Source organism: Anolis sagrei, chromosome 1 (assembly GCF_037176765.1).
Source record: "Anolis sagrei isolate rAnoSag1 chromosome 1, rAnoSag1.mat, whole genome shotgun sequence".
Classification (NCBI taxonomy): domain Eukaryota; kingdom Metazoa; phylum Chordata; class Lepidosauria; order Squamata; family Dactyloidae; genus Anolis; species Anolis sagrei.
Window position 1 is genome coordinate 36,028,527 of NC_090021.1, and position 8,943 is coordinate 36,037,469.

Sequence of the window (8,943 nt, forward strand, 5' to 3'; positions counted from 1 at the left end):
CCCATGAATCGTTGTAAAGCTTTTTCAGATCCCAAAATTGATCTTCCTACCAGATAATAGTTTATTATTTCTCTTTTGCTGTAGACAAACTGATTGTCTCAGTCTCTGAAGATTTTGTCTCTGTTTACTAAAACTTTGCTTTCTGTAAGAGCTTTCATTATCTTCTCTCTCATTAACTTCTGCAACTGACAAATCATCTTCAGAAAGTTGTTCTGAGGAAAAACTGTGAAGGCCCTCTCCCAAGAATGTGGCCTTGCCTTATGAATCTTCCTGAGACAGCTCAGGCCTCTCATCTGAGCTTAACTCAGGCCCAATCAAACCCTCCTCCCCAATGCCAACAGACCCAGGCCCACCATCATGAACCCCCATTCCCATCTTGGACATCAACATGAACATAATTCCCATCAAAAACATCAATGTGAACATCAGACACAATCACAGGCTGAGTAGGCTGACATACAACACATCTCCATCCCAACATAGTTCAGTTTAAAGCTCTTCTGATCAGGTCTGAAAGAATCATAGCAAAAACATTCCTGTCCACCATTGAGAGATGCAACCATTCTTTGCCTCCATTAGTGTTTTCTCCTCTCCTGGACCATATCCTTGAATTGGAAGGAGAGATGAAACGATGACCTGTGGCATAAAGGTCCTTGGACCTCTCCTTATGGGTTTAGGGCTCTGTTTCCATGCACTTTGGAAATGGAGCCCCATGGGAGTTCCATACAGGCCATCACATGACTTAAGGGCACTTCTGGTGGGACTTTACATGCAGCACATGTAAATGGAAGCCAGAGTCCATCTTCAGGAGTGCTACCTGACTCTAAATGGCTTGAAATAACAAAAGATGGAGAGGACAAGGAAAAGGCATGGGATGGCTGGCCATCCCAGAAGACAGGGAAATATGGTAGGGAACAAAGTAAGATGATTCTCTGACTTTCCCCTCATGTGTGGGATGAAGTCCAAAGAGACAGGAAAAACCACAAAGCAACAATAATGTAGCATATTATTCAGTGACTCCTAAGCTAGTAATACTGTAGTAAGATTGGGATTTTCCCATTCTGACTAAGCAGGCATGTTGCCCCTGGACTGGAAAACCTTGATAGGGGAGGAGAGGGAATGAGGAAACAGCTATGCGGTCACACTCCAGATGTCTGCAGAAAGCCACTCTAAAGGGAGAGAAAAAAGAAGGGATGTAGAAGTCCTTTAATACAAACCCACTTCTCAGCATGCTGTAAAGAATAAATGCTCAGGTATGCCACATATTTGCCAGTTGTATGAATGGAATGAAACATAATAGGATCCAGACATGCAAATCATGACCCTTTATTTAAATTTTCAAAGAGCTGCATAATATGATACAATTTTTTCAGATCTTATTTTGGTCAGTTGTTATTTGAAAGCAATCCATCTGCTTATGTAAAGTCAAAATCCCAGGGTTCAGAACTATCTGAGAAGATTCCTTTTGTTTTATGTAGTGAGAATTCTAGTATGGATATGTGTAGTGTGCCATGAAACTATTGTCTTTGTACATACCTCTGCTAATGGATAGGAATTTAATTCAATTCAGCATTTTACCTTTCTAGTCTTCCTTTGTAATTTATTTGTTCAAGGACTGTGACATGTAAATAATGTACTGCGTATTCAGGAAAGCTGAAAGGTTTGCAACTCGTTTTTGAGTATTGACATTTGTATCCATTAATTCTTTTGTGTAGTGAATGTCTTGTCAGTCTAATATTGAGTATAGAGAGGAGAGGATGGCATATATCATATAGGAAGAAGGGTAAATAAACATATCTCTGATGTTGTGAGTGATGTTATTGGCCCTTGAAATATCACTTCCAGAGTAGATATGGGTAGAGAATTGCATCTGGATTTGTGGCACGGTCTTGTCCATCCATCCATGTTACATATCCTGTAGTAGTAGTAGTAGTAGTAGTAGTAGTAGTAGTAATAATAATAATTTATTTTTATCCTGCCCTATCTCCCCAAGGGGACTCAGGGTGGTGAGTTTAAGATTTGGGTGCTATATGTAATCCAATAAAAACCTCCCTCCCACAGCTTGTGAGAGGGCTGTATTCTTCTCCAGAATTGGTTGTAGTGTAGTGATGATGCAATTGGGTGGTATCAGGTGAGTCCTATTGCATTACATCCCACTCCCATAACAGTGTAAGTATGATTTGTACCTAAAGCTTTAATATCATTCAGAACAGGATCTGAAGAAGTGGGATGTATTGATTTATTGATTTATTTATAACCCACTTTTCCAAAGCAGCTTTCTATTTAAAAAATCAGTACAAGTATAAAAATAAATATTCACATTCAGAAGAAGGCCTACAAGTCATTCTAAAAATCTTTGCAGAAGCATATGAGAAGGTTGGCCTGTCATTGAACATCAAGAAAACCAAAAGTGCTTTTCCAGCAGTCACCAGCCAATCCCTCTCCAATGCCAGAAATACAGCTTAATGGTGCAACATTAGAAAATGTTGACCATTTCCACTATCTTGGCAGCCATCTCTCCACAAAAGTCAACATTGACACTGAAATACAACACCACCTGAGCTCTGCGAGTGCAGCATTTTTCCAAATGAAGCAGAGAGTGTTTGAGGATTGGGACATCCGTAGGGAAACCAAGGTGGTTGTTTATAAAGCTATTGTCCTCCCAACCCTGTTATATGCCTATGAAACATGGACTGTCTACAGACCCCACACTCAACTCCTGGAATTCCATCAGCGTTGCCTCCGAAAAATCCTGCAAATCTCTTGGGAAGACAGGAAGACAAATGTCAGCGTATTGGAAGAAGCAAAGACAACCAGCACTGAAGCGATGCTCCTCTGCTGTACTGGACACATTGTCCAAATGCCTGATCAAGGTCTCCCAAAGCAGTTACTCTACTCCCAACTAAAGAATGGAAAACAGAATGTTAATGGACAGAAAAAGAGATTTAAAGATGGGCTTAAAGCCAACATTAAAAACTGTGGTATAGACACCAAGAACTGGGAAGCCCTGGCCCTTGAGTGCTCTAGCTGGAAGTCAACTGTGACCAGCAGTGCTGTGGAAGAGGCACGAATGGAGGATGAAAGGGAGAAATGTGCCAAGATGTAAGCACATCTAGCCAACCCCAACCAGGACTGCCTTCCATCTGGAAATCAATGAACTCCCTCCAGGAGAACATGCAGGTCAAGATTAGGGCTCCACAATCACCTTTGGACCCACTGCGAGGACACTGCTTTTGGAGGACAATCTTGCTCAGACAACGAGGGATTGCCTAAGTAAGTAAGTAAAAATAAATATTAAAATAGAATTAAACCACTTACAATATTGAGCAATGCGGCTCTGAATAAAAGGATGAAATGCAATCAAAAATATTAAATGCTCTTAAAAACAGTTCAGTTAAAACAATGCAGAACCTCCTAGTTCTTGATTTATATCCACAAAAGCTCATGCTAAAATAAAACAGAATTAATCTTAAAGGTGCTGTCGTATTTCTTTTTTCTTCTTCCCTTTCTTCCATTCTCTTTCCCCCTTTTATGCTGCAAGAGATTAATGCAGCTATTTCTTTGAAAACAACATATGGAATTGGTACCTTGTTGGAAAGCAACATCCAGGAAACCTTGAGACACATTATGCTTTACCCATAGAAAATAGTGTCATTATTCCTTAAAGCTTTGCTTTCTGTGTCTGGCAAGTCAAGGTTTTGCTTAGTTTTTTGTGTGTGGATTTTTTGAGTGATAATTCGATAGGATTAAATTACACTCATGTGTCAGCTGAACCTCACTAATGAGGTACAATTTCAGTAAACTGTTGACAGAACTGTCTGGAAGGCTTCTTTAATTTACCAACACAAAACAACATGGGAAAAGCATTAGTCAGGCAGATGAAGATGAATAAGCAGTGGGGTCTGGGGGGCATTTTGCATTAACACATGACAACCTGAAAGTGTTTTTGTCATTTGCGCTACTTAGCCTGAGGCCGTTGCAGGAAAAAAAAACTGGTACCTGTTAGTGTGATTGACTTACCAAAGCAACAGAAGCGAGATCTATGTAGAAAAACATGTTGGGGCAGAAGGGGAAGCACAGCCTTTCTTCTTAGGGAAAGGTGGGATTTGTGAGATGTCTTAAAGAATAGAAAAGTGTAAAGAACTTTTAAAAATATTTCATTCATCTTCAGTCGGTCTCACAGATGGGAGCTTTCATTTTCAAAGTTTCTGAAGAATGTTTGCATGAAATACTTGTACATGCTGCATTTAGAGGGAAGTTCAGTAGGAGAATGTAATCTTTTGGTGCTCTGAAGAGAAGAAAAGAGGAAAAGGAAGGAGCTTTGTGCCCTCTCACAAATTCTGATTCTGACAAGTTAACAGTAAACTCAATCCCAAAGGTGGCGAGACTATACAGAAGATCTGTATAGAAAGGATAATAATATTGAGGATAGTTTTAACGGTGTGGTGAATGAATTAGAACCAGACATCCTGAGGAGTGAGGTTGAATGGGCCTTAAGAAGCATTGCTAACAACAAGGCAGCAGGAGACGACGGGATCCCAGCTGAACTGTTTAAAATCTTAAAAGATGATGCTGTCAAGGTGATGCATGCCATTTGCCAGCAAATATGGAAAACACAAGAATGGCCATCAGACTGGAAAAAAACAACTTATATCCCCATACCAAAAAAGGGAAATGCGAAAGACTGCTCAAACTTCCGTACAGTGGCCCTTATTTCTCATGCCAGTAAGGTAATGCTCAAGATCCTGCAAGGAAGACTCCAGCAATACATGGAGCGAGAGTTGCCAGATGTTCAAGCTGGGTTTAGAAAAGGCAGAGGAACGAGAGACCAGATTGCCAATATCCGCTGGATAATGGAGAAAGGCAGGGAGTTTCAGAAAAACATCTACTTCTGCTTCATTGACTATTCTAAAGCTTTTGACTGTGTGGATCATAATAAATTGTGGCAAGTTCTTGGTGGGATGGGCATCCCAAGCCACCTTGTCTCTCTCCTGAGGAATCTGTATAAGGACCAAGTAGCAACAGTCAGAACTGACCACGGAACAACAGACTGGTTCAAGATTGGGAAAGGCGTAAGGCAAGGCTGCATCCTCTCACCCAACCTTTTTAACTTGTATGCAGAACACATCATGCGATGTGCGGGGCTTGATGAATGCAAAGCTGGGGTGAAAATTGCTGGAAGAAACATTAACAACCTCAGATATGCAGATGACACCACTCTGATGGCCGAAAGCGAGGAGGAGCTGAGGAGCCTTCTAATCAAGGTGAAAGAAGAAAGCGCAAAAGCTGGGTTGCAGCTAAATGTCAAAAAAACCAAGATTATGGCAACAAGAATGATTGACAACTGGAAAATAGAGGGAGAAAATGTGGAGGCCGTGACAGACTTTGTATTTCTAGGCGCAAAGATTACTGCAGATGCAGACTGTGGCCAGGAAATCAGAAGACGCTTACTTCTTGGGAGGAGAGCAATGTCCAGTCTCGATAAAATAGTAAAGAGTAGAGACATCAGACTGGCAACAAAGATCCGCCTAGTCAAAGCCATGGTATTCCCTGTAGTCACCTACGGATGTGAGAGCTGGACCTTAAGGAAGGCTGAGCGAAGGAAGATCGATGCTTTTGAGCTGTGGTGTTGGAGAAAAGTGCTGAGAGTGCCTTGGACTGCGAGAAGATCCAACCAGTCCATCCTCCAGGAAATAAAGCCCGACTGCTCACTGGAGGGAAAGATACTAGAGACAAAGCTGAAGTACTTTGGCCACATCATGAGGAGACAGCAAAGCCTAGAGAAGACAGTTATGCTGGGGAAAGTGGAAGGCAAAAGGAAGAGGGGCCGACCAAGGGCAAGATGGATGGATGGCATCCTTGAAGTGACTGGACTGACCTTGAGGGAGCTGAGGGTGGTAACGGCCGACAGGGAGCTCTGGCGTGGGCTGGTCCATGAGGTCACGAAGAGTCGGAGACGACTGAACGAATGAACAACAATCCCAAAGGGTAACTAGGTGCAGAAACCAGCCACAGAAATAAGGTTCTTCATGAGCTACCCCTCCCAAAAGCTAAAGAAAATAATATATGGGGGTTTTCATTAAAATGTGTGTGTGTGGGGGGGGGGGGCTATAAAAAGTGTACATTTTCACATTATCTTTGCAATTTTCTCTCTATTACAGGAGGAAATTAGAACTGTTTGCAGTTCTCAGGATGTATTTACACTCTGTGAAATCATTCAGGGACTTACCTTACATGGAAACATACATGGCTTTTCTCTGCCAAAAGAGTAGTGGATTTTGCACAGAACACATGAAGACTGGCCTAAATCCTATCAATAGTTTCAACTAAGATTAAACTTACTTAATCAGGGGGATTTACTTTCCAGTTGATCCATAATTCAACAATTGATTCAGTGGGTTTCCTCCGGTTGCGAATAACCAATTAGATTCCGACCAGTTTCTTGTGCAGGAGATATATTTTCTGAGTGAGAAATATACATAGCCTTTAAGAGTCCTCAATTGGAGGAGGAGACAGTCTTGATCTGTCATCCCACCTTTTCAGCTTCTTTTAAAACACCCCATTTTCTTCCCTTCCCCTCTCAATTTCCCTCTTTGTCATCAGTTTATTTCAGTTACTGAAAACTAAGTTCAAAGTGCAAGAGTAGCAACAGGGTGGAAAAGAGCAGGCAAACTCCTGCCCTTCCCAGAAGGTTCAAGCAAAAACAAATAACTGTGGCACAGACACTGAGAACTGGGAAGCCCTGGCCCTTGAGCATTCTAATTGGAGGTTAGCTGTGACCAGCAGTGCTGCAGAATTCAAAGAGGCACAAATGGAGAGCAAAAAGGAGAAATGTGCCAATGAGAAGGCACATCAAGCCAACCCTGACCGGGACCACCTTCCACTTGGAAACTAATGTCCTCATTGTGGGAGAACATGTGGATCAAGAATAGGGCTCTACAGCCACCTACAGACCCACCGCCAAGACACTACACTTGGAGGACCATCATTCTTGGGCTATGAGGGATTACCTAAGTAAGTAAATAACTGCAACCGCTTCTAGCTGGTGTTCTCTTCCTTATTAATAATGTTTACCATCTTGGCCACACTCCGATACTGCTTGGCCACATATCCTGATTTTCATTTATAAAATGCTGAAAGAGATGAAACAACTTTAAGGTCACTATATGTTAGTAATGACTTGAAGGTACACAACAACAGCAACAACAGAATAACAATAATAATAACAAAAATGATGCCCCATTCTATTGCCTTTGTTTTTGTAACTCTCCCCATGGAAGCTATGGGGAAAGACCGCACTTTGATGCATTGAATCTGAATGCTGAACAAAAATATGTCTCAAATGAGGAATAACCTGGAAGATGCAGCAAGAAAAAAAGAAAAAGAGAAAGCTTGACACGGGAAAGCTCTTTCCAAATTGTTTCTGAGGACCCCCATCTGCACCTTGGACTCCTGGTGACAGCTGATTGAAGGCACCAATGCACTGCAGTGACATCAACAACAAAAGAGAAAAATTGAGCCATGTGTCTCGGGTAATGTATCTTGTTTAACAGCCTTGCAGACTTGCACAGAAGAAGAGTGGCATACATTGTTTTGGACTCATCCAGTTTTATTTCTCATGTGGATGCAAATCCCTTTGTGTTGCAAACCATGATATTAATGTCTAGAACAAACAAATGAGAGAATAGATAACAGGTTGTTTTGTGACATACCATTTTTTGAAAACTTACCCTTCTAGAGCTTCTCCCAGTGGCTTTGGAACTACAAATCCCACAATCCAAGAACAACTGAAGTTTGAACCTTAACATAGATGTTAGGCAGCAAATCAAAATGTGAAGAGGGGGAGAGAAAGAATAGGGTTGCTGTAGGTTTTTTCGGGCTATATGGCCATGGTCTAGAGGCATTTTCCCCTGACATTTCGCCTGCATCTATGGCAAGCATCCTCAGAGGTAGTGAGGTGAAAGAATAATTTCAGTGTAAGCATATGTCTTTTTCCCTTGTTCTTTCCTGGGGGTTTTGGTAATATGTGAGGTTCAGAATCAAAACTGATTTGAGAGGAATATTGGTTGCAGGTCACCAAAGGTGGGCCAAGGGCATCAGAACTTGTAAACGTTGCTTTTATTGGACTATAATGGTCATTCTGGGAACTATAGCCCAAAAAGTAACTTCTCCATGTTATGGAAAATATATTTCATGATCAGGATGAGCACCCATCGCAAACTGCTTGCAACTCTTTCTAGAAAGAAATATATAATGTATAACCTGTCAACAAATTTCTGCTAAGATAATTCTTCACTGCCTTTACCATAAGTAAATTATGGAAAAGTCCTATTTCCAAATGGCCTAAAATAGGATAATAGACTCCTGGTAAAGTACAATCAAATCACCCCTAACAGATGGCCATCCAGCCTCTGTTGAAAAGCCTCCAAGAAAGGAGCTTCCACAAGATAGGTAGTGAACAGATAAAGGCAGAAACTGGGTATCCTATTTACTGCATCTGATTTACATAGCACAGGTACAGAAAAGAAAAGATGTTACTTGGAGAAGATACCAGAGGACGACACCTGCTTTCCTGGCACTTTTTCCTTGGCTGCAGTACTGCACTGGATGTGCTATGGGGATAAAATAGTAGTAAAATACCTCATGTATTTCAAGGATTAAGGTTCTTTGCCACTTATAGCACTATCTGGAATTACCTCTAGTCATCTTTTTCCAACCAGTGAATCACAGTATTACCAAGACAAACAGATTAATATCACACTCAAGGATACTACTGTAGCCTGTAGACTGGATGGAGGTCCAGGAAAATTAAATTGTGCTAATGAGCACACAACTTTATATCTACATGTCCTGTTTCTTGGCCTATAAGTATGTGCCTTGAAGGAAACTTAACTTATGATGATCCCATAAATTCTGTTTGGTTTTCTTGGGCCCTGGTGGCAC

At 41.3% G+C, this 8,943-nt stretch overlaps 1 long non-coding RNA gene across 1 annotated transcript; it reads right to left on the minus strand.

Annotated features, from left to right (window-relative positions):
- Positions 1–776: 776 nt before the first annotated feature.
- LOC137096063 (uncharacterized) lies at positions 777–7,794 on the minus strand. Its single transcript, XR_010909214.1, has 5 exons — positions 7,011–7,794; positions 6,343–6,462; positions 4,021–4,288; positions 2,706–3,269; positions 777–1,169 (listed from the first exon to the last, which is right to left on the minus strand). It is a non-coding gene; the product is annotated as an uncharacterized lncRNA (long non-coding RNA).
- Between the last annotated feature and the right edge of the window lie 1,149 nt (positions 7,795–8,943).